Below are 9,628 nucleotides of genomic sequence, written 5' to 3'. Positions count from 1 at the left end.
AAAGGCTCCTGTGCCCTCGTCCACCAGAGCCTCACCTTTCTGAGAAATGCGAAGCCTGATGAAATCTCTGCTCACATCTGGAAGTGGGAAGATGGCCACAACACAAGCATTTTATCCCTAATTGCCACATGAAGAATTGAGGACTTCAGAAGCTAAATGTGAAGAACACAGAGTGAATCTGACAAGATCCATGCACCCCACTGTTCACTGTGGTGTTACTTACAATAGGTAAAGTATGGGGACAACCTAAGTGTCCGTCAACAGAGGAGTGGATAAAGACAATGCGGTCCATATGTACGATGGAATATTACTCAGCAATGAAAAATAAGGACGTCATGCCATTTGCAGCAGCCTGGATGGACTTGGAGGGCATTATACTAAGTGAAATATGTCAGACAGAGAAAGACAGATCCTGCATGATATCATCTATATGTGGAATCTAAAAATAAATTATTGAATAAAACAAAGAGAAGCACTCACAGATACAGAGAACAAACGAGTAGTGACCAGTGGGGAGAGGGAAGAGGGGAGGATCGCATGAGGGGAGGGGATTAAAAGGTATAAACTACTATGTATAAAATAAATAAGCCATAAGGATATATTGTATCACACAGGGAATGGAGCCAATAGTTGAGGATAATTTCAAATGAAATTTTAGAAATTGCAAATCATGGGAATTCCTATTGTGGCTCAGCGGGGTACAAGCCTGACTAGTATCCATGAAGATGTGCGTTCAGTCCCTGGCCTTGCTCAGTGGGTTAAGAACCAGCTGTGGTGTAGTTCACAGATGCAGCTCAGATCTGGTGTTGCTGTGGCTGTGGTGTAGACCAGCAGCTGCAACCCATAGCCTGGGAACCTCCATATGGCTGTAGGTGAGCCCTAAGAATCACTATGTTCTACATCTGAAACTAAGATAATATTGCCAACCCACACTACTTCAATAACAAAATAAAATAGAATGACAAAGGATATTATTTCCAATCATATAGGTCTGCTTTCATTAAGGTGTATCATGTAAAAAAAAAAAAAGCCAAGGACAGGCTCTTGAAAGAGTCTTATTAAAAAAAAAAAAAATGAGAAACGTTGTTTTAGACACAACCACTCCAGCAATCTCTTTGGCAAGTACCATTCTGTTGTACCAACTCCAGATCAATGATTCTCTTCCAAGAACTTGAAAGTACTTAAAAGCCACCAAGTACTTAAAAGCCAGAGGACCAATCCATGGAAAAAGAAATTGCAAAGCAGTCCATTTTCACAAAGTAGATGAAAGGCTGTCCAATACTGTGGCTAGGCTGTCGACTTTGCTGGACTAGACCTCAGAATGAATCTGGACCCTCCTTCTGTAAGGGTTGAGAAGAGATTTGCAGGAGTTGGTGTGTTCGGTGGTGAGGGTGCTGTGTCCCTCTTCCCAGTACCTCTGCTTGTGGAGAGAATTCCTGTCCCCATTGTCAAGACGATCACGGAAGAAGGGGACTCATCATTTAATGCATCATTGGCTATGCAAATTGTTTTTCACAGAGAATTGTTTGCTTCGACCTTTCTCGGAGTTGTCATTTCAAAACGCCCAGCCGTTCGTTCCTCTTCTTCCCCCTCGGGATGCTGTTCAAGCATCTCAATAGTGTCCTCCCCTCCGGATAGAAATCCTGGAAGGATTGCTATGGGACCAGAGTTATTTAAACTCTGCGGACTTTATCGGGAGAAGGCAAGCACTCACACGCCCCAGAGAAAAGGAAGACGGGTCCCCGGGAACTGGAATTGACCCTTCTGAGCTCCAAGGTCCCTCACCCTTTTGATCAGAAACCGTTCAAAATTGGAGCCCGCGCCCCCGTCATTGAAGGTCACTCTACGTACAGAATGATCCAGGGGCGTCTGCTCAGCCCGGTGCAGCAACCTGTAAAATGCATCCCTCAATCCTGGATGTCCAAGAGAATGAACGTTTGATGGGATGCACAGTCATTTTTCCAGCTTGGCTGAGATGGGATGGACAGGTCATGTGGTATGGGTTGAAGATATACAGTGCAGCGATGGGATACCCATGTAGGCTGCACAGTGGTCACCGTCCTAAGTTTAGCAAACACCTCCATCACCTGCAAATAGGGACCCTTCTTGTGTATGTGCATATTGAACATGAAAGATCTGCTCCCTTAGCAACTTTCAAGCATAGACTACAGCCTTTTTACCCATAGTCGCTGTGCTGGACCTTAGATGGTTTATACCCTTTGAGCACTATCTCCCCATTCCCCCCTCCGCAGGTCCCCCGGCAAACACCATTCTATTCTGTTTCTATGAGGACATGAACACTATTTCAAAATGACACACTGGAGTGACTCATGCTACCCTGGACAGAAGGAGTGCATGAGTTTCAAGGTGTGAAGTGTTTAGAATCATAATTTCTTTTTCCATCTAGATAAAAAGATGCAGAGAAGTGGAACTTTTCATTAAAGATGTCTATTTGTCTTGGTCAAAGATTTCGATTATTTATTTATTCATTGGCCACACCTGAGGTGTGTAGAAGTTCCTGGGCCAGGGATCAAATCTGAGCCACAGCAGTGTCAATCCTGGATCCTTAACCCACTGAGCCACCAGGGAACTCCGCATCCAAGATATTTGTGCTACAGGGGAATATTACTCGGCCATTAAAAAGAATGCCGTAATGCCATTTGCAGCAACAAGAATGGACTTGGAAATGATCATACTAAGTGAAGTAAGTCAGACAGAGACAGGCAATTATCCTATGAGGTCACTACTACATGGAATCTAAGAAAAATGATACAAAAGAATTTATTCACAGAATAGAAACAGACTCACAGAGAGAGGGGAAAAAAAAACTTAAGGTTACCAAAGGGGAAATATTGGGTGGAGGGATAAATGAGGAGGTTGGGATTAACAGGTACATGCTACTTTGTATAAAATAAGTAACTAACCAGGACCTAATGTGTAGCATTGGGAGTTCTCCTCAACACTGTGTAATAAGCCATATGGGAAAAAGAATCTGAAAAGAATGGATAGAGGTCCATGTATGACTGATTCCCTTTGTTCTAGATGTGAAATTAACATCATAAGTCAACTCTACTCCAATATTTAAAAATAAAAATTTTTGAAACGTTTTAACATTAAAAAAAGATTTTTAAAGAAAACTAATTTTGATCCTGATGGATGATTTATTTTGCATGCACATACATATGACTCCAGCCTTTGCAAATCTTTCACTTTCCTGTGGTAGCAGAGACCCTTGCTTGGGTATATACTGCTTTCCAGCTTAGAAAATGCTGTTCCAACCTCTTCTCTGAGCCTCTCAACAAATTCCAGGAGCAGAAGGCAGGCTAGCATTCATTAACCCACATCATTCTGATGGGGTTTGTACCAAATATGGTAAGAGTACCTTTTGTGTCGATGAACAATCTATACCGTAGACTGGGCAGCTTAAGACAATAGAAAATGAAGCTCACTCAGTCCTGGAGACCAGGCGTCTGGGGTCAAGGGGTCCCAGGGCTCCCTCCCTCCAGAGGCTCCAGGGGAGGGTCCTTCCTGCCTCTTCCAGCTTCTGGGGGTGCCAGGTGGCCCTGGGCTGGTGGCCGCCTCTGCCTCCATCTTCCCTTGACTTCTGCTCTGTGTCTGTGTCACCTCTTCTGTCTCTTAGGACGACACTGTCCTTGGAGGGGGGTCCCCCCCTCATCCAGGAGGACCTCCTCTCAGGCCCTTCCCATGGCTTCTCCTCTGTGTCTGGGTCTCCTCTCTGTCTCTTAGGAGACACTGTCCTTGGATGGAAGGCCCCCCTCATCCAGGAGGACCTCCTCTTAATCCTTATGTTAATTACATCTGTAAATTCATCATGACAAAACTTGGAACAACCCCTACGAGTTCATCTCAATGAGAGGGATTTAAATAATGATTGTGCATTCATGTAATGTCATTCCAGGAGGCAGTAACCCCACCGCATGTGATTATTGGCATAACAACATAGATAACCTTCAAACGAGGGATTTAAGTACAACCCTCCCCAATTTCCTATGTGTGATGGATGTCGTAATGTCCCCTGCATAAAGCTTACAACATGCAACCTCAAATCAGTTATTGTCTATGAAGGCACAGCTTTGTCGGAGACCCTTTAAATCTGAGTGAAAATAATCAACAGCAGCTTGGTGCTTCTGGAACAGGAGGGTCTAGACATGTGACACGGGAAAACCACATGAATTGTGCTACTGGTTCCTGAATGTTTTATGTCTTTTTTAAAAAAAAAACTGATGAAAACCAAGCAACATGTTAAGATTTGTCCTAGCCTATCCAGGATGATAACATTCAAGGTATGTTTCTTTTTTTTTTTTTTTTTTTTTTTTTAATAATCTCAGCTTCCCCAGTGAGACAACAAAGCCAATGAGCTCCTATGACCATGAGGCTGATAAAGCTCCTGTTTCTACCTTGTCCTCTCAGAGCACACTTCTGTCTGTTCCTTAAAGTTGAAAATGGTTTTATTCATCTGCTGTTGTCCTCGGCACCAAGCACCTGGCAGTCACATGAGGATGCTGGAAACATGAAATGGAGAAGACGGAAAGAAGGCAACAAGGGAAAGAAGGAAGGAAGGAGAGAAGGAAGGAGCAAAAGGAAAAATGGATCTTATCTGTTCTCTATGATTATTAGTAGCCAGTTTTTCTTAGACGTCCCTTCATTTCTTGTCATGGATCGTGATAAACTTCACCATGGCAGCTCAAGAACACTTGAGGGATAGATGCTTGAAGGGATTAGGGGTCATAAATACATGATATCACACTAATTTCCTCTGTGGTTATAGCTCACCCAGTTCCTAAATCTAGTGGAGCGTTGGGGGTGAAATACGATATCCTCCATCATTCAACCAGGCAAAAAAAAAAAAAAAAAAAAAGTATTTCAAGAGGCAGAAATAAGATCAGCAAAACCTCCCAGAAATGTATGTTTTCCACAGCACTTCATCAGTAGCAGAATATTTGCAATCCTGTCTGCAGCATAATTTACAAAGATACAGGGAGACACTGTCAAAATATTAAATTCCGAATAAATAGCGGCTCCGGTCCTGTGGCAGACCTCCAGCTGTGTCACACAGTTTCATGCTAATGGATTATTAATTACAATGCTCTCTGCATATTAATTGATGCCATGGAAATGTTTTCCTTGCAAATGGCTTGTTTGAAAAAAAACAAAACACCGAAAACCTACCATATCTTTTTTTAATTGAAGGATAGTTGCTTTACAATGTTGTTTTTAGTTTCAGGCGTGCTGCACAGTGATGCAGGTATACACACATATATATGTATATTCTTTTTCAGATTCTTTTCCATTGTAGATTATTCAAGCATTGAATACAGTTCCTGGTGCTATGCAGCAGAACCTTGTTGTGTATCTATTTTACGTAGATCATCGTAGTGTCTTTTAATTCCAAACTCCTAATTTATCCCTCTCCCCCCTGCCCCCTTTGGGAATGGTAACTTTGTTTTCTATGGCTCTGAGTCTGTTTCTGTTTTGTAAGTAAGTTCATTTGTATCTTTCTTCGGGTTCCACATATAAGCAATATCATATGCTACTCACCTTCCTCTGACTTTTCACTTCATGTGATCTTCTCTCGTTCCATCCATGTTACTGCAAAAGGGCATGATTCCATTCTTTTTTATGGCTGACTAATATTCCATTGTCTATATGGGCCATATCTTTTTTATCCATTCCTCTTTCAATGGACCTTTAGGTGGCTTCCATGTCTTGGCTATGGTGAATAGCGCTGCTGTGAACACTAGGGTGCATGAATCTTTTCAAATTGTGGTTTAAACCTGTCTTACCTTGATTTTAGGTCTGGGTCCCAGGATGGGACCAGAGGCTCACCCTTGGGCTTTCTGCCCTCCACAACTCGGCACCCAGTTGAGCAGCTGAAGCATTGAATGATAATGCGACCTTAAAACTCCCAGCAGAGGGAGTTCCCATTGTGGCTCAATGGTAATGAATCCAACTACTATCCATGAGGACTCGGGTTTGATTCCTGATCTCGCTCAGTGGGCTAAGGATCTGATGTTGTTATGAGCTGTGGTGCAGGTTGCAGACAGGGCTTGGATTCCGCGTTGCTATGGCTGTGGTGTAGACTTGCACATGCAGCTCTGATTCGACTCCTTGCCTGAGAACTTCCGTATGCCGCAGGTGCAGCCCTAAAAAGCAAAAACAAAAACAAGAAGAACAACCCGCCCCCAGTATTTGATATTTTTTTCTAATATTTAATCTAATATTTATTCTCAGCATCTTTAGAAGGGTGTTTCATCATCTAGCCATGGTTTTTAAGCACGACAGTGATGGCGGAATGGAGTATATTTTCAGTAGCTTGTTCATTCAAGAAGGATGCCACTTGTGGACATTGAAGAGAAGGCTTTCCACCACCATCTTGGGGGGATTTTCTCAGTCCCCAGTGGTGAGGCCATTGTCCTGGAGAAACTGAGAAGCCAGGAAATAGCGTTTGTATGAAATCAGTGCTGGAGGAGCTTGTTTCCTCTCCCAGGAATCCACGGGTGCCCTCAGAAGAAACGTGCCTGGGTTCTCATCATTGGTTCTCTTTGATGGCCCCCATTCCTTGGGTTGGGCGCCATATTTCCATTCCAGCTGGGGGCACCCAGGAGTGTAACACTAAGGAAGTTCCCATTGTGGCTCAGCTGTAATGAGCCCGATTAGTCTCCATGAGGACGCAGGTTCGATCCCTGGCCTCATTCAGTGGGTTAAGGATCCAGCGTGCCCGTGAGCTGTGGTGTAGGTTGCAAATGTGGCTCGGATCTGGCGTCGCTATTGCTGTGGTGTGGGCCAGCAGATGTGGCTCCAATTCCACCCCTAGCCTGGGAACTTCCATGTGCCACAGGTGCATCCCTAAAATGACACACACACAAAACTAACACTAGGGTACGGAAGTATCTAGCGTGACCCTTTAAGGCTCCTGCCCCAGCACAATTTCTGCAAGATACTCAAACATCGATGTTGGCACGTCTGAGAACAGCTGTTCAGATGCAATTGTGGTCCCAAATCCCCTGACCTGAAGACAGAGAGATTGTGCGGTGGGGGCTGACCTAATCCCATGAGCCTGGAGAAGCCGTTTTCTCTGGCTCAGGGCAGACGCACAAGCCAGGGACCTGAAGGACGACCAGCCTTCGTTGTGCCGCTGCTCGCTTCACCACGGGAGAAGAAAGGTGGCTGTCCTCTGGGAGCGGAAAGAAGTCCCCAACAGGTCACCGGCAAGAAGGGAGTCAGAGCCAGGTCTATTTCCCCTGAGCCTCTGGGAGAGAACTCAGGCTGGCCAACCTCGTGATGCCAGCCTTGTGTGTCCGTGAGCAGGAGACCTGGCCACACGGTACTGGACTTCTGACCTTCGGAACCTTAAGGTGATACAAGGATGTGGTCTCCAGCCACTGAGTTTGGGGCAATTTGTGATGCAGCGTGGGAAACGCAATGCACATCCAATGTGACCGTCACATAGTGGCCCTCAGTGTGTACTTGGGAAAAGAGGCACTGTCATTAAGAAATTTCCAGTAGGAGACATGAGTCAGAATATCACCATCTCGCCAGGAATGCAGATCTCAGGGGACAGTCCCAATGCCAGCAGCCATCTCAGGGGGTACCGCTATTTCCGTCGGATTTCAATGATTGGTACACACAGATCTTGCTGCTCTTCTACAGAGTAAATTGCACCAGAATATTTAGTGATTTTATAGCGAAACAGTAATACATTATATATGTAAAAAATTGTATCATAGCTAAGATGTAGAAATAATATGATTTTTTCAATGAGGGAAGCCTAAATAATTATTGTAACAGTATGGAATATAACACAACAAGAAAAAGGTTAGTAACAATGTCTTATATATATATATGTGTGTGTGTGTGTGTGTATATGTGTATATATGTATATATATAGTGATCTGAAAGATATTGTTACTAGTATTATATGACTACATCACATTTGTTTCAAACAAACTATTGTATAGCTAGCTACTCCTTTGATATTTTTGAAAGCTTTTCTTTTTTTTTTTTTTTTTTTTTTTGTCTTTTTGCCTTTTCTAGGGCTGCTTCCCTCGGCATATGGAGGTTCCCAGGCTAGGGGTCAAATCGGAGCTGTAGCTGCTGGCCTACACCAGAGCCACAGCAGCACGGTATCCGAGTGGCATCTGCAACCTACACCACAGCTCACAGCAATGCCGGATCCTTAACCCACTGAGCAAGGCCAGGGATCGAACCCACAACCTCATGGTTCCTAGTCGGATTCATGAACCACTGTGCCATGACGGGAACTCTTGATTTTTTTTTTTGAAATTTTCATTTTACAATTCTCCAATAATGCTCTAAAAATTTAATATCTATTTGTATGTCAGTCCCTTTGCGATATAATGCCTCTGTGTCTGATTGGTACAAATGAAAAGATATGCCTTTCCTAAAAAACAACATCAAAAACATGTGTTCCCCAGAGAATGGGAGGGAACATGTGCAAAACATGTATCTGATAAGAGACTTCGAGTCACAATATGAAAACAACTATTACAACCTGTCTTCAGGAGTTCGTTTGTGGTGCAGCAGGTTAAGGATCCAGCAGTGTCACTACAGCAGCTCTGGGTGCTGCTGTAGTACAGGTTCAAACCCTGGCCCAGGCACGTCCACATTCCATACACGTAGCCAAAAATAAAAATGCTTAAAAATTAGGGAGTTCCCATTGTGGCTCAGTGGTTAACGAATCCGACTAGGAACCATGAGGTTGCAAGTTTGATCCCTGGCCTTGCTCAGTGGGTTAAGGATCCGGCGTTGCTATAAGCTGTGGTGTGGGTCGCAGACGCCACTCAGATCCGATGTTGCTGTGGCTCTGGGCGTAGGCCGGTGTGGCTACAGCTCTGATTGAACCCCTAGCCTGGGAACCTCCATATGCCACAGGAGCGGCCCAAGAAATGGCAAAAATAAAAATGTTTAAAAATTAAACAAAAGAGAGACAATGAGATCCTGCCGTATAGCACTAGCCCCTCTGTCTAATCACTTGTGCCGAATGACACATGTATGTGTGACTGGGTCACTTTGCTGTGCAGCAGCCCATGGACAGAACACTGTAAACCAGCTATTGTGGAAAAAAGAAAAATCATTATAAAAATAAAAACAAAAAGGGAACCATGACAACTTGTCTTCATCCTTAAAAACGAAAAAATAAAGAATTTGCTCTTCTTGGTAGCAAAATTACCGCATCTTCCAGAAATGCCAGGAGGGTTTCCAGTGTTGCCTTGAGTCCGCTCTGATAACCGCAGTGCCTGCAGCTGAACAAACGGGAGAGAACTTCATTAGTAATTATTAAGCGTGGCAACGTATACGTCCCAGAGTACAAACCGTGTTCAGTGGACAGAGGCAACGTTCCAACAGCAACTACCTCCATAAATCAAAGAGATCCCACGAGGTGGTGGCGCGGTAATGGGGAAACCGACGTGAATTACTGCCGAACAAGAATATTGAATCCTTAAATGAACTGTACACTCTCATTTTTAATAGGAGCAAACAGTAGCCAGGCCTAATAAAAATAATGGAAATGAGAGTTTGGATCCATTAATCTACTGAGAAGTGCCTTAAAGAGGAAGTGAGACAGAAACGCAGCCCCCAAGAGGAG

The sequence above is a fragment of the Sus scrofa genome, chromosome Y (assembly GCF_054392235.1).
Source record: "Sus scrofa isolate SSC_HxYL_T2T_F1_AM1 chromosome Y, Sscrofa_HxYL_maternal_Yorkshire_Landrace_v2.0, whole genome shotgun sequence".
NCBI classification, from domain to species: domain Eukaryota; kingdom Metazoa; phylum Chordata; class Mammalia; order Artiodactyla; family Suidae; genus Sus; species Sus scrofa.
Note: the sequence above shows the minus strand (reverse complement) of the source record.